General features: G+C 44.5%; 1 pseudogene; it reads left to right on the plus strand.

Annotated features, from left to right (window-relative positions):
• The first annotated feature begins 4,512 nt into the window (after window positions 1-4,512).
• LOC102909285 (liver carboxylesterase-like) overlaps window positions 4,513-26,625 on the plus strand; it is a 38,500-nt pseudogene continuing 16,387 nt past the window's right edge.

The following is a 26,625-nucleotide window of genomic DNA, read 5'->3' on the forward strand; positions in this document are numbered from 1 at the left end:
GAGGGGATGGAGGGTGGGTAGGGGAGAAAGCCTTGGGGGCAGAAGGAAGGAAGAGAGGGGGATCTGTGGTTGGTATGCAAAATGAATAAAAAAAGTTCTTAATGGAAAAAAAAGAATTCACACAGATCCATACTGACTTCCTGAAGAAAACTCAAATCCTAATGCAACAGAGACCTCAACCTAAAACCAGATACACTGAAACTGATAGAAGGGAAAGTGGGGAATGACCTGGAAGTAGTTGGCACAGGAAATAACTTTCTGAACAGAACACCTTTAGCACAGGCACTGAGATAAACAAGTAATAAATGAGGCTTCATGAAAGTGAGAAGCTTCTGTAGGGCAAAGGACACTTATTCAGACAAAGAGGCAGCCAACAGAATTGGATCAAATTTTGCCAACTGTAATCTGGGAGAGGGATAATATCCAAAATATATAAAGAACTTAAAAAGCTAGATATTAAGAAACAAATATCCCAATTAAAAATGGGGTACAGATCTAAACAGAATTCTCAATAGAGAAAGTTAAAATGGCTGAGAAACACTTAAAGAAATGTTTAACATCCTTAGCCATCAGGGAAATACAAATCAAAACTACTTTGAGATTTCACCTTACACCTGTCAGAATGGCTAAGATCAATAAAACAAGTGACAACTCATGCTGGCAAGGATGTGGAGTAAGAGTAATTGTCCTCTATTGTTGTTGAGAGGGCAAACATGTACAGTAGCTATGGAATCAGTGTGGTGGATCCTGGGCATGATGGGAAATGATCCCCATCAAGACCCAACAATTCCAATTCTGGACATGTACCCAAAGAGTGACAACTTCTTTAAATGTTTAACATGTGTGTCTTATGACTTAGCAAATCTGTTTTAGCTTATAAATCAAAATTTGAATACATGTAATCATATGATATCATGTGGGAGAATATCTATACAGCTTATTAAAACCCGCACCTCGGATGGGAGGCCAATACCTATGATCCAACCACTCAGGAAGCCAAGACAAGTGACATCATGATGAGTTCAGGGACAACCTGGGCTGCATAGAGTCCTTGTTCAAAGAAGAGGAGCAAATAAGCAAGTAAAACCATTTTCCATAGATTGGGTAAGTGGATAGAACGTGTTGTGTGCACACATGATGGCATTCCCCAATGAGAGGAAACAAAGACATTATGTAAAGTGACATAGCCAGTCCAAAACATTCTACTTATACTGTACTGGAGACAAGTCCCAATATAGCAAGATAAAGTAATATCTTGGATACATTGAAACAGGGTCAAAGGTAGTGAATGATAGCAAAGGGCCCGGAGGAAAGCCATTGGTGGGGAGTGAGGTATGTTCTAATTCTGATGTGGGTGGCAGTTGCATGCCTTATAAAATTCCTCAGACTTAATAAACCATACATCTAAAAGAGACTGATTACATTTAAAAAATCCACACTAGTCTGAGGGAATAGTTCACAGGTAGAACACTTCTAACATGCACAAACCCCAAGATGAATCCCTAGCCACATAAAACAATCCACACTCAAGCTACTAAAAATGAGATAATTACTAAAAGTCTTAAACACATTCTGACTCCCCATTGGAAGTTTAGTGTGTATGTACAGAACTGAAAAGCAGAGGCAAGCTAGCAGTAGGAACATCAGTAAATGCTCTACAGATAGAATGGAAACAACCTGCACGGTCATCTCACTAACAGGAAAATCTTCCCTGACCCCAGGTCAAGTCAGCAGGGACCTAATGTCCTTGAATGCCACTGCTTACACTTTCTACCAGGAGAGAACATAAGATGCAATCCTTGAGATCTCCAGCCAGAGACTGTTTCCTACCACACAGCAAATCTGTCAGCATCTGGACCCTGGATTTCTCAATCTACAAAGCTGTACATCTGTTACTATCTGTAACTTACTGAAGTTGTGGTTTTTGTTTTATTTCTGAGATATGGGACTTGTTATCCTGCCCTGAGCTTATGTAATCATTCTGCCTCAGCCTCCAAATATTTGAGGTTACAGACACTAAGAGCCCAATTTGTAGTTTATTATCATTTGAGAAGAGCATTGTGAACTTATGAAGGCAATGGGGCTTAAGGAAGTCAGGTTTTCTATTGACAACTTAGAAATATGAGAAAACATGAACTTGCTGAGGGAGGACATAGGATTTCCTGTTGTCAATAGTTCCTGAAGCTTCTGCTTCAATTGAAGGGAGTCTGAGCCTTGGAAAAGAGGAGAGAGAGGATGGGAAGGAAATGGTGGGAGGAAGGAAAGAAGGAAATAAAAGAGGTGGGGAAGGAAGGAAGGAATCTAATCACAGTGAAGTGTTAAATAAAATGGAGGAACTTTGGAGCTCACACATCCATATGGTTATGATAGTATTTAGTGAGTCTAATAAAATGTGTCCAGGATGATAAGGAGTAACGCACAGAGGGTTTGTGATACAGGACAGCAATGGCAAATACTGAGATTAGAAGTAATTATGTGAGTATTAGAACAAATAAAGATAAATAAATGGACTTTGAAACCTCAGGATGACCCCATCTGACCTCAACCCCACACACTTTTCCTGTTACAGGGCACTAAAACTCTGTGTGCTTGACCTGAGTCCCCTTTAGATCCTAGATCTTCTGGGGCAGAGTATTCATCTAGAACTGCAGCTTTCTGGCCTTCAGGGTCCAGTCCACAGCAAGCTGAATGTTCAGCTGCAGGTGGTTCTCATTGTGGACCAACTCAGGCCAGTAGGGGAGACCCCTGCTGTTGGGGTTCCTGTGGATATGTTACCAACAGAGAAGGGTCACTCTCATCCAAGACCTGATCCATTGATTTGGGCCAGAGCAGTAGATGACTAGGCCAAGGGCCTGAGGATATAGGGCTGGTCTACAGATACAGAGTAAAAGTGACACCCACAGTGTCAACTCCATATGAAGCAAGGGTAGCTGTCTAGTTTTGTCTCTCTCTCTCAGAGGAAAGTCTAAAGAACAGTACCACAATATCATTACTCACCCACCAAGGCCTTGTGGGATATGTAGTAACTAAAGCTAGAAGGTATTGGCCTAAGTGTGCCCTGGTTTGGAGAAGACTATGTTATAATTAAGGACCCATACATGCTAATGAGGCACACCCACATGGGAGCCCTGAATGAGACCCAGCCATAAGGAGGTTGAGAGAGGGGCATATTCTCACCCATGTCTTACAAAGTTGACTCAGTATTTCATCATCCTCTTTTTCAGTAGTATCTCCTCAGTGAAGTCAACTGCAGACAGAAGGAGACAAAGGTCCAAGTCTTGCTACTTCATGCAAGTACCAACTCATGCCCTACTATAGCAACCATAGCCTAAACCTGAACCCCAGGCCTGGTTTAAACTCTTCTCTCAGTATTCAGAATCCAGGATCCATCTAGGCCTCTACTTGCATTCTCTCAGGATTATTCCTACCCCTGTTTTCTCTCATTCCTTCTAGCACTAGCATGAACTAGGAAGGTTCATGTTCTAACTCTGGTATAGGTTTTGCTGGTTTCTTTGTGTTTAGATTTGTCTTGTTTTTTAAGCTATAAAATGTTCTCTCCTAGAGCCTTGGTTTTCTCAACTGGACTGAGAGCTCAGTAATCCATCAAGAATTCATCTGGGGATCCATTCAAGTCAAGCACAACAAGGAAGACTCACCTTTAACACCCCAGAAGTAGGAACCAAAGACAAAGTGGGACAAAATGTTATTACAGTGGGATGGCCTGACATGCTTGATGAAGCTTGGCTGGTACTGGAACTCATAGAAGTAGACAGGAACATGGGAACCTGGGAGTGAGGACACATGTTGACATAATGATTTCTTTCATGAAGATTTTCCACCTAACCTTTGGTGACAAGAAACCTTGCTCTAAAATTATCTGGAACCAGATTTGAGTGGTGAGTTCTAGTCTGGAGAATTGACTATGGGCAACCTTTGGTTAAACAGTGACCCTGGCATTCCCAGATGATCAGTTTTTGGCAAGATACCAAGTGTAACTAACATATTTCTTCCTCTGGACCTGAATAAGATGCTATTCATTTACTCTAAGGATTTACTGAGGTAAATGTCAGAGACCTGGTGAAGACATGTGCCAGGACTGACACTACAGAGTTCATCTGGGACCAACAGTTTTGAGATCCCCCTGACCTTGGTCTTGTTAAAGATGTACTCATGCTGAAAATGTGCTACTTAGAGTGCAGGGATAACAAACATGAAGTGCAAACACTGTGCACAGCTTTTCTGTTGTATATCATCCTCAGCATATGTAAACCAGATGGGGATGGATTCTAAAGTTTATGCCTTCCAGAAATTAATGGAAAGAAGCTATTTCCCATGATTCTTGTTCCCCAATTAACAGACACCAGATTACCAGGGGCAAGAAATGAATTGGAAAAGCAACGGTTGGTAGTTTTGAGGGCACTCACTGTGTAGACCACTTCAAATGTGTCAGAGATAAGGTCAGGCAACAGGGCTACTCCACTCTGCATAATGGCTCTGTGGAAGTCTTTGGACATGGGGTACACAACAAGTGAAGACACATTTGTACCACCTGCTGATGTGCCAAAGGTAGTGACCTGGCCAAGGTTGTCTCCAAAGTAGGCAATGTTCTGCTGGGTCCAGTGTAGGGCAAGTGGTCCAGTGGCAAGGACAGGAATCACAGTCTGTCTATTTTTTAGTCAGACCCCATTGTCTACCCCAGTTCCAGGATTACCTGAAAAAGCCAACAATACCAAAACAATACTGGATAACAACCATTACTGTATCCTCAGTAGCTGCTAGTATGGATCCATCAGTCATGGAAGCTGTTCCCCTAACAAGTGCACTGTAGAAGTAACCATCTTATTCAATAAGAAACACAGAACCAATGCAAAGAAGAAAGCCAAGAGATCAGAGCAATAGCTAAGAGCTAAAAGCCTTCCTCTCACACTGGTCCTACCTCTCCGAAAAGAGAACTACTTCCTGTGTGCTTGTCTTTATAAAGACTTTCTGTTCTGCCTTCTCATTGGTTGTGAACCCAACCACATGACCTCCTCGTCACTGCCTGTCTGTACAGACCTCCAGGTCTTCTATGGTTGGTATTGAGATTAAAGGCATGTGTCTCCAATGCTGGCTTGAACACACAGAGATCTACCTAGCTCTGCCTACCAAGTGCTGGGATTAAAGTTGTGTACCACCACCACCCAGCTTTTGCTATGGCTTGCTAATAGTTCTGACCCCCAAGCAACTTTATTTATTAACATACAAATAAAATCACATTTCAGTACAAATAAAATATCACCATAGTGCACCACCATAGATCCATACCATCACCTGGATAAATCAATAACAATCTCAGGAGGACTACACCCAGCCCAAGGTCAACTGAATTTGCCTCTGTGCAGTTCAACATACACACAGATCTCTTCAGGATTTCAGGATGTGGTCCACAGATGGGGCACTCTAGGCCTTTAAGCATATTTCCATTCCCACTTTTCCAACAGGAAATCTCAGCATGGATTAATGGATCTAGATCACAAGTAATATGATCATTGCTCTCAGACCCATCAAAGTAGAGCAAATAGCCATGTCTCTATGAGTGTCTTTCCTGGTCACTTAGCAGAAGGATCATCAGATCCCATTAGCACAACAGATAACCTGTGGCCAGAAATTTTGGATATATCAATATTCAGCCCTTGAGTAACCTCCAGAGTGGGTCTGCAAGGTTCAAGTTGATAGAATTTCTGGTTTATTCAAAGACCTAGAGTCTCTTACATCTCAGAGTCCCAGGGCTCTGTGCCACACACTCATGTTTAAGCAGCTCAACATGGCTGGGATAACCTTCTTGAACCCAATAAGGTAAAACTACTAATCATGGTCTAAACTACAGTTGAGTTCAGAATTACTTTGTCCTTTTCAGTCTTCCAGAGAAAGAAACATCCTCTTCCCCAGCAGACCACAGTCTGACACTCACTGGTAAGTTAGAACCTTCATGGGCATGAGCTGGTGTGTAGATGTTGAGATGCAGGCAGTCCTCAGACATAGAAGTAGGAGGCATGATCAGATTCATCTTGTTTGCAACCTCTAAATTCATTGTATCAGTCTTCAGACACTTGGTGAAAGAAGAAGACAGTCCAGGACATGTGATGGTCAAACCCAAATCTTTGTGTGAATTTTCTCTCAGCTGCCTTCAACTGTTGCTTTCCACGATGCACGGATAACACATGATCCCTCTCTAAAGTTCCTTTCTACCGAGGTAAAGGCCACCTGCTCTGTGGAAATGTGAATGGAGCAGGACTTTCATGGAGGCCTCTGTTTGGATAGTAATATCCTGAGGACTAGTTGATGGAGACTGCTGGGAGCCTCTGTGAAAATGATTGCTTTCCTGTACTACTATTCATCACATCCATACTATTTAAATCCTGGTGTGGTGGTTAGTTTTGACTGTTGACTTGACACAATGTAGAATCTACTGTGAAATAAATCTCAATGAGGGATTGTCTAGATCAGTGGATCACAACTTCACAAATGCTTTGACGCCTTAATACAGTTCCTCATATTGTAGAGACCCCCAACCAATTATTTTGTTTATAATTCATAGCTCTAATTTTGCTAATGTTATGAATAGTAATGTAAATATAATATGCAGGATATCTGATATTTTCCCCTGTGGGGATAGCAGCCCACAGGCTGAGAACCACTGGTCTAGAACCTGTTGGTCTCTGGGTACTGTAGCAAATTATCTTGATTATGTTCATTGAGATAGCAACACCTGCTTATTGTAGGAGGTGATTTTCTGAATTGTTTAAAAATGGAGAGAGTAAGTTAAGAATTAGAAGGATTTACTTGTAAGTAAGTAAAGCCTTTATATCTGGCTTTGAGAGAAACATTTCAGCAAAGCCTTTGCTATGTTTGGGTTAATCAGTAGAGGCTGAGAAGTTGGTTTTTTTTCCTTTTATTTTATTTTACAATACCATTCAGTTCTACATAACAGCCACAGATTCCCTTGTTCTCTGCCTTCCTGTCCCCTTTCCCTTCCCCCCAGCCCAACCCCCCATTCCTACCTCCACCAATGCAAAGCCTCCTCTGAGGACTGAGATCAACCTGGTAGACTCAGTCCAGGCAGGTCCAGCCCCCTCCTCCCAGGCTGAGCCAAGTGTCCCTGCATAAGTCCCAGGTTTCAAACAGCTAAGTCATGCAATGAGCACAGGACCTGGTACCACTGCCTAGACGCCTCCCAAACAGATCAAGCCACAAGAGAAGTTGTTTTTAAGACTGTTTAAATCTTGAAGAAATATTTCTCTGTTAGAATATATTGTACATATATTTCTAATCTTGTTCAAGGTATTGTACCTATACAGTTCATTTAACAATGTAATGCAATTAGCTAATCCTATAATATTATTATTACCAACTATTAGGATATAAAGAAATGAAAGTTAGTAGTTAGTCATTACAATTGAACTTGTAGTCATTTTAGGTATGTTTTCAAGGTCAAGCAGAGATATATTTTAGATAGACAGATCATCTTCAAACACTTCAGAGATCTACAGAATATGGCATTTAAGGTGTTTTAATAAAATAGATTGTTCTTCTTTTTTTTTTTAATGATGATGAGACATGTCTGCTCCTAGCAGCACCAATATACCTCAGAGAAGATATGGACATTGAAGAACCTCCACATGGAGTTTACTTTAATTGTGGCAAAAGTTAGTCACCGGGCAAGAAAGTGCCTTTGCATTGAGTGCTGACGGTATGCTGTCCAAAATGGACAAACAGGACGTAAAACAAAGGATTGCCAATGCTTGCCAAGACAAGGTAGGAAGGCTCTTTAGAAAATCCTGCTTCACAGATGAGTCTGTCAGATATGCTAAGCCTGTAGGATATCCCAACATTGCAGAGAAACCTCAGGTGACTGTCCAGGCAGCCAGCTGTTTCTGTCATTCTCAATTTTTTTGGAAGTAGCTTATTTGCACTTCCTCTTTACTCAGGTAATATTTCCTTCTCGGGTCTCTGAAAGAGTTGCAGATTAGATAGTTATGGTTTTCCTTGTTAAGAAATTCAGAAAAGAAACTCACTAAGAGGTGTTAGGTGTACAAGTTTGAAAGAAATGAAAAGATAGTTTTAGGTTGTTAGAGATAAGTTAAAGAAATTAAATTAGGTACATTTTGGACTCCCAAAATCGAATCCATAATGGAATATTTTCTCTGAGTTTGTCAAATGCAAATAGGCTATACATTGTTGATGTATTTATTTCTTTTATATATTGTATATAGTTATACTTACTGTATGTAGTTTTTCTTATATTAGTTATAACTTGTTTTATTTATTTTATTTATTTTGGGGTTTTTTGAGACAGGGTTAAAAAGGGGGAAATGTGGTGATATACTGTGTCTCCCAATATATTGTGCACCTTATCATATGAGGATCAGAGGAGAAAGCCAGTCACTATATTAAACATAGAAGTCAGGCAATGGTAGTACATGCCTTTAAATCCCAGCTTTTAGGAGGTAGAGATCCACCCAGATCTCTGTGAGTTCAAGGCCACACTGGGGAATAGAGCCAGGCATGGTGACTCACACCTTTAATCCCAGCACTAACCACAGGAAGTGATATAACTGGGTGGAGAGAGGAAGTGAGATGCAGAACAGAAAGGCATACATGCATAGGTATACAGGAAGTAGGTCTCTTTTTGGCTGAGGATTTCCAAGTGGTAAGAACATGGCTGGCTTCTTTCTGCTTTTCTGATCTCTCAGTTTTATCCCAATATCTGGCTCCTGTTTTTTTTTTTTTATTAACAAGACCATCTAACAATTCATCTTATATTTCTCTGGAGAGTTTGTACTTGGTGCTACTTGAGAACATACAGCTGCAAAGAACTTGGTCCTAAGACAATCCTAGTGTTCTTCCTTTTCATTATAGCTTGCTATAATCAAAAGGGACTGGGATTCATGTGGGTTGTCTGCCTTCATGGGCAGCAAGACCAAGATGACTTTGGTAGTTGGAACCTATCCTGGCCATAATTAACCTTGCATGTGTTTGAATAAAGTAACTGGAATGAGCTAGTGGAGTATTAGTCTTTTCCAAAAACACTGTACCCCTCTGCTCCTTCAGAAAATGAAGCCTTGCCATCTTAGTGAGCTTGTCTCTCTACTGTGGCACCTATGACCCAACATCAAACAGAGCTCCTTTAGGCTCTCTTCCTGATTAGGGATGTGATGTTATCAGCTCCTTTGAACTTCTGCCCCTGAGGTTTCCCACCTATGGAGATTATAACCTGGGATTGTGACCCATAGTAAAATCTTTCTTCACTACATTGCTTTTGTAGGGAATTATGGGTACTATGGGTATTGGGGTTCTGTGCCCACATAGGAGCTACTGGAATGAATGGACAATACCACAGGGGGGTGAGACATTCTTCACCTCACTCCAGACTCTCAAGGTACCGCCTTCTTCCACATAGTCTCTAGATGAAAGCATGTGTACTTGTTCCTTACTCAAAGGCACCTGGACAATGGATGGTCACAGTGACAGTGAAGACTGGCCTTAGTCTCTGCTCCTTACTGTAGTACCTGTAGCTAAATCCTCACAGATGTCAAGCTGTGACCCAAGAGACTGACACAGTTGTTTTTCTCTAATCCTTAGCACATTCATCAGAAAAATGCATGGGGGGCTGGCCTCAGCATAGAAAGAGTGCTGCTATAGAGCTGAGATAGAGAAAGCATTGCATTGTGGCCTAGAGTTCAGGCCTGAAGTCCCCTGGGCCCCAAAACTTACATGGTCAGATAGGAGGTCCCATCTCTCACACCACCCCATGGTGGTGCTCAGGGGGTCCTACAGGTGGCTTGGCAAAGAGAATTCTCAAGAATATATGGACACCAACATCATTGTCTTTCGCACGGACAAGGTTTCCTCTCATCTGCCCTGTGTGTGTGTTATCCTGATGGATAGACATATAGGCTGTGTCCTGGCCTATAGGTGGAGAGATGTCATCAGTTGACCTTTGGGAATTCCTACCTCATTGTCACTGTGGTACATGGGGAATATAACCTGGCTTCTCTCAGTTCAGATCTTGAATGTGGAGATGAAGCCTTCTGGATTTCCTAGGGCTTTAAATCTTGTCCATTGGCTCTCTTGAATATTGATAGGACACTTCTCTAGTCAACAAAGTGACAGGCTCAGAACCATTTGGCATTATGTAGGAATTATTGTCATTATCCACATTCACTAGGAGCTGTAGCCACAACCACACACAGAGGAGGATCATGTCCCTCCTGGTCTTCTGTGCCTGCAGTCTCCTCAGTACATAGTACCCTTACACATCTCTGACCCTCCATGTACCACAGGCCCATCCTGTGAGCTTTGGTGTGTGCATTAGGAGACTCACAATTCCCCCAATTTCATCTCTCATCTCCATCAGCTCCTCCCTCTCTGATGTGTCTCTCCCACAAGCTCAGCCTTTGACTCTGCAGAACTGAGTAACTCTGACCCTAGTTCCTTCTGCTCACTTAGACAGTCTCACCATGCACATGGAGGAGAAGCAGGAGGTCACAGGTCACAGCATACAGCCAGTCAGGAAGTCTACAAAGTGGCATGTCGAATCTCAGGCCTAAGTCTAGATGACTCTCTGGCACAGCCATATCTGAATGGAATGGCAGAAGTCATAAAGCCAGCACAGCTGCTTGACAAAAATTCAGCAAAGTTGAACCACATGATGGCTGCCATGTCACCTTTGGTTTTCATCTCCACTTGTTACATACTTGGGGCCCTATTAATATTTGTACAATTTGAGGATATTGGATTGATGGAAAATGCCTTATGAATCATTTATGCCTTCTACCAGGAATGCTGCTTCTAAGCTTACTGAAGAAAGTCCTGAACATAGTATTCTCCCCCACTTTGAGGGAGATATCCTTATCTACTTGAAGGTCTTCCTTTATGTTGTGACACATAAAGAAGCCAGAGGTCTCTTTATGAGGCTATGAGACATTCTTGTAACATCTGTCTCTGTACTTACAGTGGAACAAGATTTTCAAAACAAAGTAAATTCAAAAACGTCAATAAGATCCAGTGGGCTAGAGGAGTTGGCCACAGTTTAGATTACAAGGCTCTTCCCACTGTGCACTCAGATAATTATGTGGCATACAACTCTGTCCTACTGCCCTACATAGAGACATATTGATGAGCAAAGTAAGGAGTGGGAAGATGATAAAAGTATGAGGTGTTAGGACCACCCTCTCTTAGAAGTTAGCTAATGTAGAGCCACTATAATGTCATATGACCAAGGAACAACAGAATGCCAGGATTAGATATATAGACAAATTCTATAAAGATGTAAATGTGAATATTGATTGTATTATGCCAGAATTTGAATAATAACTGCAGCAGCTTTAGCCTGAGGATTTTTCCTGGGTACTCTGACCACTAAGATTTAATAATACACTGCTTGAGACATGGCAAAATGCCCAGGGTGGTTCAAGATTCTGTTTTGGTATAGTGTCCTTGAAGTAACCAAAGCAACCAGCCTGAGCACAGGCTGTCATATGCCTCTAGATTCTTAAAAATTGGGTTATGGGTTTAAAGAGTAAGAATGATAACTATTTGTTAATAATGTCAAAACTTGGAGGAAAATGACTGGAAATTGTAACTCTGTTCTTTCATAATTTATTAGTGAATACTAAAAGATGAGCAAAAGGAAGTGAAACACATATCCAAAACAAAAAATGATATGATCTCTGTTTTGGAACATTAAGGATGTATCCCTGTTTACTAAAATCTGTATAAATAAACACTCTGACTGCTGCAAGATTCTCCTGACCATCATGGCCTGGCTCACTTCCTTCTCTCGTTGACTCTTATACCCTCTGCAGGACCCATCTACCACCAGGGATGGCTACCAGCAACACTCTAATAACAACAGGAAACAGAACAGGTAGGCCTTGACCAGACAAGAATTTGTACCTCTGGGGATATAGGTGTGGAAATTTATTTGAGTTCGGCAAAGTGCTTATTGCAGGAGAACTGATAAGTCAGGAGCCACAGGGAGCCAAGGGTCAGCAGGCAGGGCAAAGCCACCTCTGCAGGTTCTGCCCCTTCCCTGGCCTCTGGGATAGACACAGCATGGCATCTGAATGCCTTCTGGAATGCCAGGATCCCTGTTCTTGAACATGGAGTCACCATAGTGCAAGGGCAGGAGCTTTGACTGTGGCCTTCATCCTTAAGACTCCTCTGTGCTTTCAAGACTCAGAGCAATGAGTCCACCCTCAGGGTCCCTTGTCCTATGGTAATCTTAGGATCTGCAGGTGCCCTTCATGTCAGGTCATGGCAGTTTCTTTGGAAGACATTGAAATTCTGGCTCCTCTTTCCCAAATGCTGTGACCCTTTAATACAGTTCCAAAACATAAAATTATTTTGTTACTATTTCATAACTGTACTTTTGATACTGTTAAGAATCATAATGTAAATATCTGTCATGGAGAATATCTGATATGTGACCCCCAAAGTGGTCATGACCCATAGTTTGAGAACCACTGCCCTAGTGGAAACCCCAGGCATCAGTCCTTCTTTACTCAAAGGAAGAGCTTTTCATCTCTGTCCAGCTCCTGAGTCCAGCTGAAGCCCATCCTCAACTCTCTCTGCATCCTGGTGTTGAAGATTGGTGTTACAAAATCATCACTTTGTTAAATTCCTATGGTTGGTCTCTGAAGCAAAGAATGAAACTGTAAAAGCTAGTATCCTAGGCTGGCACAGGTTTGTCATATTCAGGGGGTTTGGCAGCATTAAGATCTAAAGGGTCAGGGACAGAGCCTTCCAAGAACAGAGTTAGAATGCTTTAGGGGAACACAGGAACAAATTGAGTACCATTTGTCACTTTTGTATAATGGAGTAAAGTATGAGATAAAGTTCTTAATAGAGGGCCTAAACCACAGGGGCACATTTTGTTCCTCTCACCCAAGCAATTGGAGCCCTAGGGACAGCCAGATGCCCCTTCCCCCACCCCCTCTCCAAGAAAACAGCCCCCTGTGACATCAGTGAAAACCAGTGTCATAAGCCCACACTGCACCAGTTGGGAACAGATAAGACCCCATCTCTGAACTGGGTAGACCAGGTCCCTACCCCTTAGTCCCAGGAGTACATCCTGTGCTTCTTCCCCAAAGCCAATGAAGCCCCAGGGACCTGCCAGCTGCCTCTTCCCCCATTCTTTTCCCAAGAAAACAGGTCCCACGCTACACCAATTAGGACTAGCTGTTCCCTGAGACAGAGCCCACTGATGCCCATTGGACTAAGATCTGTTCCCTGATATACAGAACCCACTTGCACTGATTGGACCAAGAGCCCAGATTACACCAAGAGCTCCCATTAGACCAAGAATATCAATTAGACCAAAAGAGGCTCCCTCAGACACAGACATCACTTGCATGGAGTGGAGGAAGAGATGGGTAGATGCCAGTGCAAAAATACAGTCAACATCATAAAGACCAATATGGCACCATCAGAACCTAATGGTGCTACATCAGCAAGACCTGAACATACCAAAGCAGAAGCAGCAGAAGAAATAGACCCTAAAAATGACTTTAAGAAGATGATAGAGGCCTTTAAAGAGGAAATAAAATTTTCCCTTAAAGAATTTGAAAGACAAATATTAGAAGAAATCAATAAATCCCTTAAAGAAAGCCAAGAAAAAGCAATTGAACAGGTGAATTTAACAGTTTAAGATTTGAAAACTGAAATAGAGGCAATAAAGAAGTCACAAACTGAGGGAATGCTCGAAATGGAAAAATCTGAGTAAACAAACAGAAACTACAGATGCAAGCATAACCAACAGAATGCCAGAGATGGAAGAGTGGATCTCTGGTGTTGAAGATACAATAGAGGAAATAGATTTATCAGTCAAAGAAAACAATACAGCCAAAAAAGTCATAACACAAAACATCCAGGAAATTTGGGACACCATGTAAAGACCAAACCTAAGAATAATAGGGATAGAAAAAGGAGAAGAATACCAACTCAAAGGAGCAGAAAATATATTCAACAAAATCAAAGAAGAAAACTTTCCCAACCTAAAGAAGGAAATGCCTATGAAGGTACAAGAAGCTTACAGAACACCAAATAGACTGGATCTAAAATTATTGCCACATAATAATCAAACTATTAAACATACAGAATAAAGAAAGAATATTAAAAGCTGCAAAGGAGCCGGGCGGTGGTGGCGCATGCCTTTAATCCCAGCACTTGGGAGGAAGAGGCAGGTGGATCTCTGTGAGTTCGAGGCCAGCCTGGACTACCAAGTGAGTTCCAGGAAAAGGCGCAAAGCTACGCAGAGAAACCCTGTCTCAAAAAACCAAAAAAAAAAAAGCTGCAAAGGAAAAAGGCCAAGTAACCTATAAAGGCAGACCCATCAGAATAACACCTGACTTCTCAGTGGAGTCTGTGAAAGCCAGAAGATCCTGGACAGACATTATGCAGACACCAAGAGACCATGGATGCCAACTCAGACTATTATATCCAGCAAAACTCTCAATTGCCATAGATGGAGTAAACAAAATATTTCATGATAAAACCAGATTTAAATAATACCTATCCATAAATCCAGCCATACAGAAAGCACTAGAAGAAAAAATACAACCTAAGGAAGTTAGATACACCCATGAAAACACAGGCAATAGATAATCCCACACCAACAAATACCAAAAAAGAGAAACACACAATACTACCAACAAAAAATAACAGGAATTAACAATCATTGGTCATTAATATCCGTTAATATCAATGGTCTCAATTTGCCAATAAAAAGACACAGGATGACAGAATGGATACAAAAAATAGGATCCATCCTTCTGCTGCATACAAGAAACACACCTCAACTTCAAAGACAGACACTACCTCAGAGTAGAAGGCAGGGAAAAAACTTTCCAATTAAATGGACTTAAGAAGCAAGCTGCTGTAGCTATCCTAATATCTAATAAAATAGACTTCAAACTAAAATCAATTGAAAGAGATCGGGAAGCATATTATATACTTATGAGAAGGGAAATCCACCAAGATGAAGTCTCAGTTCTGAACATTTATGTCCCAAATACAAGGGACCCACATTTATAAAAGAAACATTACTAAAGCTTAAATCATACACCAAACCCCACACACTAGTAGTGGGAGAATAAACAGCCCACTCTCACCATCTGCCAGACTGAAAATTAACAGAGAAATTAGGGAACTAACAGAAGTTATGACTCAAATGGACTTAATAGATATCTACAGAACATTCCATCCTAGCACAAAAGAATATACCTTCTTCTCCACACCCCATGGAACTTTCTCTAAAATTGACCACATGCTCAGTTACAAAGCAAATCTCAACAGATAAAAAGAAAATTGGGATAACCTCCTGTATTTTTATTTTTTTAATTTTTTTCTTTTTAAAATTAATTTACTTTAGAAGTTTTTTTTCATTTTACATACCAATCTCAGTTTCCCCTCCCTCCCCTTCTCCTGCTCTCCCCACCTCCCCTATCTCACCCCCTTCCACTCCTCAGAGAAGATAAGGCCTTCCTTGCAGAGTCAACAAAGTCTGTCATACTAAGTTGAGGCATGATCAAGCCCCTCCCACTGTGTCAAGGTTGAGCAAGGTATCCCACCCTAGGGAATGTGTTCCAAAAAGCCATTTTATGCACTTGGGATTAGTCCTGGTCCCACTGCCAGTAGCTTCCCAAACAGATCTAGCCACATAGCTGTCACCCGCATTCAGAGGACCTAGTTCAGTCCCATGCATGGAGCAGAACATTTTTGTGCAATTATTTCTTTCTTTCCCCCTTTGAAAGTGGTATGTATCTTGGTAAGAAAGACACAGGGATTGCCCAATGACAGAGAAATGGATGAGATCTACATGAAAAACCTGGACGTGAGTGGGGGTAATGAAGGGCAAAGTTTGAGGGAAAGAGAGCTTAGGGGAGTGGGAGATCCCAGCTGGATCAAGAACAGAGAGGGAGAACAAGGAATAAGTGACCATGATAAATGAAGACCACATGAGAAAAGGAAAAAGCAAAGTGCTAGAGAGGTCCACAGAAATCCACAAAGATATGAAAGACCCCCGAAGGCAGTCTTCCCTCTGGAGAGACCCTCGCCCAGAGATCACACGAGACCACAAGTCAGATGCAAACAGCAAGAGGCTTTATTCAGGAACACGGGTACCCGGGGGAACACAGTCCCTCAAGAAGCTCAAGAGACTGGCGCGCCCCCGGGCTGGAGCGGAGGGTTTTTATAGGGTCGGGCAGCAGGAGCACGAGGAGGGCGGGTTCAAACTCAGGGCAACTCATGGTTTACAGGGCTCTGATTGGACGATTCAAATGAGGCCGGGTTCAAACTCAGGGCAGCTCGTGGTTTTTCCCCGAGCTTGACACGCCTGCTGCCTGGCTCCAAGTTGTTTTTCTGACCTTTAGTACCCTTTTCTGGGGCCAGGAGGCCGGCTGTAGACACCCTGCGCTTTTCAGACCTTACTTGAAATGGCGTTAGGCTAAGCTAGTATGCTGGGATCTTTCATTCCCCCATTTTCTTATCTCAGGGAATGGAATCCTCCATTCATGGGGAAGAATAGGGATGTGGCTCCATTTTCACCTGGTTGAGTCGTTGGTATTGTTGGGTCAATACCAAGGTCTGAACAATAGAAACACGTTCCCTGATAAATTGGTCCTTGTCCTGACACCTCGGAGATTGTAAGCTTATGCTGAGGTGTTGAGGCACATCCTGATGGGGGTGAAGAGGAATTGGTGAAACTTCCGACTACAGCCACCCCCTCATAATAGGGAGGTGTGGAAACTAGGCATAACCAGCACTCCTGAGTCCGATTTGGGCTGGTAACATTGAGGGCTGAGTAAGCGCCCTCTATAAGATTCAATAGCCGGTCTCCCGTACCGGGTCTGGGTGGTTGGAGGGTGACTGGGGTTACAGCGGCATTCGGAGCCGTGCTTGGGCGAATGACCGAATTGGGTCGGGTGGTAGCCCTCGGGGGTGCTGGAGCAGGTAAAGAGGGGCGCTTTTGGTCAGCGAGAACCTGGTTGGGGCCTATAGAGGCGGAGGGCTCCTCAATTTTAAGTTTAATCATAAAGGTGAATCCCTGGTCCTGTCCTGTCATGAAAAATCTAAGTCCCCATGTTTTTTCTTTAATCCAATCTTGTGCCATCCCCCTTCCTTTCTGAGTAAAGGATATGTTTAGGGGGTTGCAGGTGAAGTTTATACAGGGGCCCTCCCCCTCCCAGTATGTACTAAGCTCGCCTGGGAAACCCCAAGTTGTGACAGGGCTGCCCTGGCTTCAGGGTGGCCACATCCGTATCTCCCGTCACTACATTTGCAAGTTCCCTTACCATCCTGACAGACGTCTGGTGCTCTGGAGTTCATGGGGTCAGTGGTAGGGATGTCCCATTCCTCTGACCCTGCTGCTAACTGGCAGAGATCTGGATGTAAGTTAGGCCACCATGTAAAGGGGGTGTGAAAGGCGGTCGTTTGCCAGACCGTCTCCCCAGTTTGTGAGATGACCTGCCAAGTGAGCCTCTTAGCTAGGTGCGGGCTCTCTGCCGCCCTAGTCCCCTGGGGGTAGGTAGAGATTAAGAGGAAGGGGAGGAAGAGGAGCCGCGGGCACAGCAATCCCGTCGACCTTGAGTGCAGTGGGGGTGGTCAGCAAGACAGTGTAGGGCCCCTTGCACCGTGATTCCAGGTTTTTGGTCTGGTGTCGTCGGACCCAAACGGAGTCCCTGATCTAGAAGGGGTGGGGCACCACCGGCTTGTCCAGCTGCTCCTGATAAGCCTTGGCCAGGGGCTTCCAGACCTCCCTCTGCACCAACTGGAGGGCTTGAAGATGTGCCTCTAAAGTAGGGGTGGTGGCAAAAGAGGAAATATCAGGATGGAGAAAGTTTACAACAGGAGGTGGGGCCCCATATATGATCTCAAAAGGGGTTAGGCCGTGTGGGCCAGGAGTATTTCGGGCTCGATAGAGAGCCAAGGGAAGTAGGAGCACCCAATCTCTAGTGCCAGTTGCAAGCGTTAATTTGGTTAGAGTCTCCTTAATTGTTCTATTAGCTCGTTCTACCTGTCCTGAGCTCTGGGGGCGGTATGCACAATGGAGTTTCCAATCAACCCCCAATAGTTTGGCCACCTTCTGACTTACCTGGGAGACGAAGGCAGGCCCGTTATCCGACCCCAATATTTTGAGGCATCCCATACCTGGGGAAGATTTCTTCCAACAGTTTCTTTGTTACCACGTTAGCCGTCTCATTCTTGGTTGGAAATGCCTCGATCCATCCAGAAAAGGTGTCCACAAAGACCAGGAGATAGAGTACTTCTGTCAAGTCTATTTCCCAATGAACACCAGGACGATGGCCTCTTTGGCGGGCCCCCTTGTTTAGATGAACCTTTCCTGCATTGACTTGAGCACAGGCTGGGCAGGTGGAAGTTACCTGCTGGAGTACCTGATCCTGGTTCAGCAGCACTGCTCAGGTGTTTTCTCTGTCTAATAAGGTCTTTATCTTGTTTTTGCTCAAATGGGTCAATGCCTGTCTTCTTTGTTCCCAGTCCACCCCCATTTTCTTTGCTAGCTCATGGTCTTCTGGGCTATAGGGCACGGGGTCTCTCTCAGGCTGTGGTCCCGAAATTTACCCGGTCTGAATCCAGCAGTAAGGCCTGATAGTTAGTCATTCTGGCGTTAGAAAGCCATCTGTCTGGTGGTTGTCGGGAGTAATACGACAATGGCTGCCACCATGCGGAGGCATGGAGGCCATCCTGTAGCCATCGGGTCCAACCTCTTGGACAAGCACGCTACAGGTCTCCTCCAAGGTCCCAGTCTTTGCATCAGTACCCCCTTGGCAACACCTGAGTTCTCATTCACAAACAGCTCAAAGGGCTTGGTTAGATCTGGCAGACCCAGAGCCGGGGCCTCGAGTAAGGCCTTTTTGATCTGTTGAAACGCTTTCCGATGTTTCTCTTCCCATTGGAACATGGTCCCTGGTTTGGTGAGGGGGTATAATGGGGCTGCCAGTTCGGCAAAGCCAGGAATCCAAAGGCGGCAGTACCCAGCCGTATCCAGGAATTCTCGAACTCGGTGGGGGTTCCGAGGAGGGGGGATGGAGATTATCGTCTCCTGTCCCCGGTTTCTTAACAGGCAAGAGAGGGGCGTCCCAAGGTGATTGGCAGGGCTTTAACACCCCTTGGTCCAGGAGCCTCCGAATATGGGGCTTGATCCCCTCATGAGCTTCCCGTGACATTGGGTATTGTCTGATTGAAACAGGAGTCGCGGAGGCCTTTAGTGAGATCATCAGCGGTGGCTTCTTGGGGCAGTCTCGGGCCCAGTGTCCCTTCTTCTTAAAGTAAGCTCATTGATCTTTATCAAGGGGTGGCCTCCTTCGCTCTCCCGACCTATCTCCCTCTCTCCGCTGTCCCTGAGACACAACGGCGGCCAAAACCTTTTTCATCTCCCTATGTTGTTTTCTTGTCCCTTTCCTCACGTTTCTGCCATCTCCTTTCCTCACGCTCCTCAGGAGTTTCTCTCTTATTGAACACTTTCTCTGCTTCCTTCAATAAATCTGGCAAACCTAGCGCTTGCAAACTCTCCAACCGCTGCAATTTGGTTCGGATCCTATAAGCCTCCTTCAGCTTCTCTAAAAATGCAGCGGGTGATTTTTTTTTCTTTCTTTTCCTTTCCTTTCCTTTCCTTTCCTTTCCTTTCCTTTCCTTTCCTTTCCTGAGCCAAATTGGTAGGCCTTCTGGCGGCCGCTCGGAGACCCGCTAAGAGCAACTGGCGATAGAGACGTAGATGCTCCCTACCTTCAGGTGTATTGAAGTTCCAGTCTGGGCGGGTCAAGGGAAAGGCGGCATCGATGATATTTGGGAGTTGGGTTGGCCTCCCGTCATCGCCCGGAACCTGCTTCCAGGTCTCCAGGAAAACTCTCTGCTTTTCTTCTTCCTCCGAGTCCCCAGCGAGCGGGGTCATCATGGGGGGGGCGGCCGCCGGGAAGGTCGCAGCCGGCGCCGTGACAGGAGCCGCCGTGAGCGCAGCCGTGACAGGAGGCGCCGCGAGCGCAGCCGCCGGGGTTGCGGCTGGCGCTATGACAGGAGCCGCCGCGAGCGCAGCCGCCGGGGTTGCGGCCGGCGCCGTGACAGGAGGCGCCGTGACCGCAGCCGCTGAGGTGGTCGCGGCTGGCGCCATGACAGGAGGCGCCGCGAGCGCAGCCGCCGGGATCGCGGCTGGCGCCGTGACAGGAGGCGCCGCGAGCGCAGCCGCCGGGGTTGCGGCCGGCGCCGTGACAGGAGGCGCCGCGAGCGCAGCCGCTGAGGTGGTCGCGGCTGGCGCCATGACAGGAGGCGCCGCGAGCGCAGCCGCTGAGGTGGTCGCGGCTGGCGCCATGACAGGAGGCGCCGCGAGCGCAGCCGCCGGGATTGCGGCTGGCGCCGTGACAGGAGGCGCCGCGAGCGCAGCCGCCGGGGTTGCCGCCGGCGCCGTGACAGGAGGTGCCGCGCCTGGATGGAGAAGGATTATACAAAGAACGCAAAACAAACCGACACCACAAACAAGAAACAGTTTCGCTGCGCGGCTCCGGTGTAAAACCGAAAGCAAAAACTCAGATGGGGACACGGAGTGTTTGAATTCTCCGTCCCCTGCCAGCACCATGTATCCTTCTGATACGGGGGTGGCCCCGAAAAACCGTGCCCCAGAGGGGACTTCCCGTGCCCCCGAAGGGGACTTCCCGTGCCCCAAAAGGGGACTTCCCGTGCCCCCGAAGGGGACTTCCCGTGCCCCCGAAGGGGACTTCCCGTGCCCCAAAAGGGGACTTCCCGTGCCCCCGGAGGGGACTTCCCGTGCCCCAAAAGGGGACTTCCCGTGCCCCCGAAGGGGACTTCAGAGACCCGTGGAACGTCTTCCATGGTCGCAGTGGCGAAGTCCGAGCTCGTCAGCTCCTTCAGCCCCACTGACTCCAGACCGATTCAGGCGCGCAAACACATAACATTTAACATTCAGACAAACCGACAACAGTTCCCGTGCCCCCGAAGGGGACTTCCCGTGCCCCAGAAGGGGACTTCAGAGACCCGTGGAACGTCTTCCAGGGTCGCAGTGGCGAAGTCCGAGCTCGTCAGCTCCTTCAGCCCCACTGACTCCAGACCGATTCAGGCGCGCAAACAGACAACACTCTGACAGGACAGAAACGACATACACCAAGGCCGGCTTACCTCCTGACAGTGGGTCGGTGGTCCCGAGGCGGGGGGGTCTCTGATCCCGGACGAGCCCCCAAATGAAAGACCCCCGAAGGCAGTCTTCCCTCTGGAGAGACCCTCGCCCAGAGATCACACGAGACCACAAGTCAGATGCAAACAGCAAGAGGCTTTATTCAGGAACACGGGTACCCGGGGCAACACAGTCCCTCAAGAAGCTCAAGAGACTGGCGCGCCCCCGGGCTGGAGCGGAGGGTTTTTATAGGGTCGGGCAGCAGGAGCACGAGGAGGGCGGGTTCAAACTCAGGGCAACTCATGGTTTACAGGGCTCTGATTGGACGATTCAAATGAGGCCGGGTTCAAACTCAGGGCAGCTCGTGGTTTTTCCCCGAGCTTGACACGCCTGCTGCCTGGCTCCAAGTTGTTTTTCTGACCTTTAGTACCCTTTTCTGGGGCCAGGAGGCCGGCTGTAGACACCCTGCGCTTTTCAGACCTTACTTGAAATGGCGTTAGGCTAAGCTAGTATGCTGGGATCTTTCAGATACCTCCACAATAAACTATCGGCAATGGTCGAGAGAAAGCCCAAACTGACCTACTCTGGTGATAGGATGGCCAAACACCCTAACTGTCATGTTAGAAATGTCATACAATGACTGAGGGAACCGGATGCAAAGATCCACGGCCAGGCCCCAGGTGGAGCTCCAGAGGTCCAATTGGTGAGAAAGAGGAGGGATTGTATGAGCGAGAACTGTTGAGACCAAGATTGAAAAGGCACAGGGACAAATAGCCAAACGAATGGAAACACATGAACTATGAACCAATAGCTGAGCAGGCCCCATCTGGATCAGGCCCTCTGGATAAGTGAAATAGTTGATTAGCTTGAATGGTTTGGGAGGCGCCCAGACAGTGGGACCAGGACCTGTCTTTAGTGCATGAGCTGGCTGTTTGGAACCTGGGGCTTATGCAGGGACACTTCACTCAGCCTGGGAGGAGGGAACTGGACCTGCCTGGACTGAATCTACCAGGTTGACCTGAGTCCCCAGGGGAGTCTTTGCCCTGGAGGAGATGGGAATGGGGGAGTAGGCTGAGGGGAAAACAGGGGGTGGGGGTGGGGGGTGGAGCAGAAGGGGGGAGGACAGGGAAATCCGTGGCTGATATGTAAAGTTAAATTAAATTATAAAATAAAATTAAAAAACGAACTTAAAAAAAAGAAATGTTAATTTTGTATACTAGGCTACTATATGGATGTAACCTGTATTTTAGCGGACTACTATTGCTTAAAGTTAGATTTCAATAACAACAAAAACTATAGAAAGCCTACAATCTCATGAAAACTGAATAATGCCCAAATGAATCACCAATAATCAAGGAGGAAATAAAGGAAGAAATGAAAGATTTTCTGGAATTCAATGAAAATGAAAGTACAGCATATCCAAACTTATGGGACACTATGAAATCAGTGCTAAGAGAAAAATTCATAGCACTAAATGCCCACATAAAGAAGATGGAGAAATCTCACACTCATGACTTAACAGCACACCTGAAAGCTCTAGAACAAAAAGAAGCAAACTCACCCAGGAGAGACAGATGCCAGGAAAAATTAAATTGAGGGCTGAAATCAATGAAATAGAAACAAAGAGAACAATACAAACAATCAATGAAACAAAGAGTTGGTTCTTTGAGAAAATCAACAAGATAGACAAGTCCTTAAGGCAGAGAGAGAGAGAGAGCATCCAAATCAACAAAATCAGAAATGAAAAGGGAGACATAACAATAGACAATGAGGAAATCAAAAGAATCATCAGGTCATACCTCAAAAACCTGTACTCCACAAAATTGGAAAAGCTGAAAGAAATGGATAATTTACTGGATAGGTACCACATACCAAAGTTAAATCAAGACCAGATAAACTATTTAAATAGACCAATAATCCTAAAGAAATAAAAATAGTCATTAAAAGTCTCTCAACAAAAAAAAAGTCCAGATCAAGGTGGGTTCAGAACAGAATTCTACCAGATTTTCAAAGAAGAGCTAATTCCAATACTCTTTAAATTGTTCCACACAATAGAAACAAAAGTAACATTACCAAACTCTTTTTATGAGGCTACAGTTACCCTGATACCCAAGCCACACAAAGATGCAACAAAGAAAGAGAATTACAGAACAATCTCCCTCATGAACATTGATGCAAAAATATTCAATAAAATATTAGCAAACCGAATCCAAGAATACATCAAAACAGTTCTCCACCATGACCAAGTAGGCTTCATTCCAGGGATGCAAGTATGGTTCAACATTTGAAAATCTGTCAATGTAATACACCATATAAAAAAAACCAAAAGAAAAAAAACCACATGATTATCTCATTAGATGTGGGAAAAGCCTTTGACAAAATCTAACACCCCTTCATGATAAAGGTCCTAGAGAGATCACGAATACATGGAACATACCTAAACATAATAAAGGCAATTTACAGCAAGCCAATAGTCAATATCAAATTAAATGGAGAGAAACTCAAAGTGAATCCACTAAAACCAGGAACAAGACAAGGCTGTCCACTCTCCCCATATTTATTCAATATAGTACTTGAAGTTCTAGCTAAAGCAATAAGACAACAAAAGGAGATCAAAGGGATACAAATTGGCAAGGAAGAAGTCAAACTTTCACTATTTGCAGATGATATGATAGTATACATAACTGACCCCAAAAATTCTACCATGACACTCCTACAGCTGATAAACTCTTTCAGTAATGTGGCGGGATACAAGATCAACTCAAAAAGATCAGTAGCCCTCCTATATACAAATGATAAATGGGCTGAGAAAGAAATCAGAGAAACATCACCCTTTACAATAGGCACAAATAATACAAAATACCTTGGGGTAACTTTAACTAAGCAAGTGAAGGACCTGTATGATACGAACTTTAAGTCTCTGAAGAAAGAAATTGAAGAAGATATCAGAAAATGGAAAGATCTCCCATGATCATGGATAGGTAGAATCAACATAGTAAAAATGGCAATCTTACCAAAAGCAATATACAGATTCAATGCAATCCCCATCAAAATCCCAACACAATTCTTCACAGAATTGGAAAGAAAAATACTCAACTTCATATGGAAAAACAAAAGACCCAGGATAGCTAAAAAGAATCCTGTACAATAAAGCAACCCCTAGAGGCATCACAATCCCTGACTTCAAGCTCTACTATAGAGCTATAGTAGTTGGTACTGGCATAAAAATCCACATGTGTACCAATGAAATCGAATTGAATACCCTGACATTAATCTGCACATATATGAACATCTGATTTTTGACAAAGAACCCAAAACTGTACAATGGGAAAAAAGAAAGCATCTTCAACAAATGGTGCTGGCATAACTGGATGTAGAAGACTACAAATGGATCCATTTCTGTCACCATGCACAAAACACAAGTTCAAGTGGATTAAAGACCTCAACATAAATCCAGTTACACTGAACCTGATAGAAGGGAAAGCAGGAAGTAGCCTTGAATGCATTGGCACTGGAGATCACTTACTAAACATAACACCAGCAGCACAGACACTGACAGCAACAATTAATAAATGGAACCTCTTGAAATTGAGAAGATTTTATAGGGCAAAGGAAATGGTCATTAAGACAAAACAACAGCCTACAGAATGGGAAAAGATCTTCATCAACCCCACATCTGACACAGGGCTGATCTCCAAAATAAATAAAGAACTCAAGAAACTAGACATCAAAATACCTAACAGTCCAATTAAAAAATGGGCTACGTAAATAAAACAGAGAATTCTCAATGGAAGAATCTCAAATGCCTGAAAGACATTAAGGAATTGTTCAACATCTCTAGTCATCAGGTAAATGCAAATCAAAATAACTCTGAGATACGATCTTACACCTGTCAACATGGCTAAGATAAAAAACACTGAAGACAGCTTGTGTTGGAGAGGATGTGGGGCAAGGGGAACACTCCTACACTGTTGGTGGGAATGCAAAATTGTACATCCACTTTGGAAATCAGTATGGCAGTTTCTCAAAAAATTGGGCAACAATCTACCTCAAGACTCAGCTATACCACTCTTGGGCATATACCCAAGGAGTGCTCAATCATACCACAAAGACACATGATTAATTATGTTCATAGGAGCATTGTTCATAATATCCAGAACCTGGAAACAACCTAGATGCCCCTAAACTGAAGAATGGATAAAGAAAATGTGGTACATATACACAATGGAGTACTACTCAACAGAGAAAAACAATGACATCCTGAAATTTGCAGGCAAATGGATGGAACTAGAAAATATCTTACTGAATGAGGTAACCAAGACCCAGACAAACATGGTATGTACTCATCCATTGGTGGGCATTAGATGTAAAGCAAAAGATAACCAGACTGCAACCCACAGCTCCAGGGAGGCTAGCTAGTAAGAAGGACCCTAGGAAGGACACATGGATCACCCAGTGAAGGAGAAATAGATGACAGCTACATTAGCAAACTGAGGGGTTCAGGGGTAATGGAAGGCAAGGGATGGGGAATGAGAACATAGGGGAATGGGAGTTTTGAGCTGGAACAGGGAAAGAGTGGGAGAGCAAGGAAAGAGATACCATGATAAATGAAGACATCAGGGGAATAGGGAGAAACAGATTGCTAGGGAAGTTGCCAGGAATCCACAAGGAAGACCCCACCTTAGGCTACTGGCAATAGTCAAAAGGGTGTCTCATCTGGCCTACTCTGGTGTTCAGATGGATGAGTACCCTAACTGTCATCATGGAGCTCTCATTCAGTGACTGATGGAAGCAGATGCAGAGATCTATGGCTGGATGCTAAGCTGAGCTCCAGGAGTCCAATCAATGAGAGAAGGAAGGGATTCTATGAGCAAGGGACATTGAGACCCTGAGAGGAAAAAGTACAGAGACAACTAGCCAAACTAGTGGAAATGCATATACTGTGGACCAAGGGCTGAGGAGCCCCCATGCTACAGACTATGTCCTCTGGACAAGCGAGCCAGTTGTTTAGCTTAAACTGTTTAGGGGTCCCCCAGGCAGTGGGATCATAACCCATCCCTAGTGCATGAGCTGGCTATTGGAGCCTAGTGCCCATGGTGAGAAACTCGGTGCAGCCTTGGTGCAGGGAGTAGGGGCTTGGACCTGCCTCACCTGAATGTACCAGGCTCTGCTGAATTCCCATGGGAGACCTTGCCTTGGAGGAGGTGGGAATGGGGAGTGGGTTGTGGGGGAAGCCTGGGGGCAGGAGGAGGGAGGACAGGGGTATCTGTGGTTGGTATGTAAAATGAATAGAAAATCTCTTAGTAATAATAAAAAAAGATTAAAGCCATGCACCAACACCACCTGGCCTACACTATAGAATTTTATTCAGCTGTAAAGATAACTGCAATTATGAGATTTGTAGGTAGATATATTGAAGCAGAAAAGAAATATACTGAATGAGG

This window comes from Peromyscus maniculatus, chromosome 5 (assembly GCF_049852395.1).
Source record: "Peromyscus maniculatus bairdii isolate BWxNUB_F1_BW_parent chromosome 5, HU_Pman_BW_mat_3.1, whole genome shotgun sequence".
NCBI lineage: Eukaryota > Metazoa > Chordata > Mammalia > Rodentia > Cricetidae > Peromyscus > Peromyscus maniculatus.